The sequence below is a fragment of the Penaeus monodon genome, chromosome 23 (assembly GCF_015228065.2).
Source record: "Penaeus monodon isolate SGIC_2016 chromosome 23, NSTDA_Pmon_1, whole genome shotgun sequence".
NCBI lineage: Eukaryota > Metazoa > Arthropoda > Malacostraca > Decapoda > Penaeidae > Penaeus > Penaeus monodon.
Window position 1 is genome coordinate 2,057,271 of NC_051408.1, and position 387 is coordinate 2,057,657.

At 32.6% G+C, this 387-nt stretch overlaps 1 protein-coding gene across 1 annotated transcript in view; it reads right to left on the reverse strand.

Moving 5' to 3' along the window:
- The window catches only part of LOC119587712, a gene marked incomplete at its 5' end in the record, with an annotated part of 8,210 nt that overhangs the window by 5,937 nt on the left and 1,886 nt on the right, over positions 1 to 387 (reverse strand).

Below are 387 nucleotides of genomic sequence, written 5' to 3' on the forward strand. Positions count from 1 at the left end.
GAGAGGTAACATCTGCATGCAAAAAGGTTATGATTTAGAGAATATTCAGGAGAATCATAATGATTTAAACTGCTTTAAGCTTAGTGTGAAGATTTATAAGAGAGCGAAATGAATCATGTTTTATGGAAAAGCTGAAATATAAAAAGGCACATTATCGGTGCAGAAAGTTGAATGTTTAACGATTATGTAATTAATCACTTGTTAGGAGAATCAAATTTTATTTTTTATGGCAAATTGATTGGCATGATTTATAGTGAAGTAAAAGCGTTTAAAATGAAGCGTAGTTTATCAAAGCTGCAGCCACATCCGATTTCATTCACGCATTCACAAGCATGCAAGCATTTCGGATTCATTAACAGTTTCGCAGTGTATACAAAATACACCGTA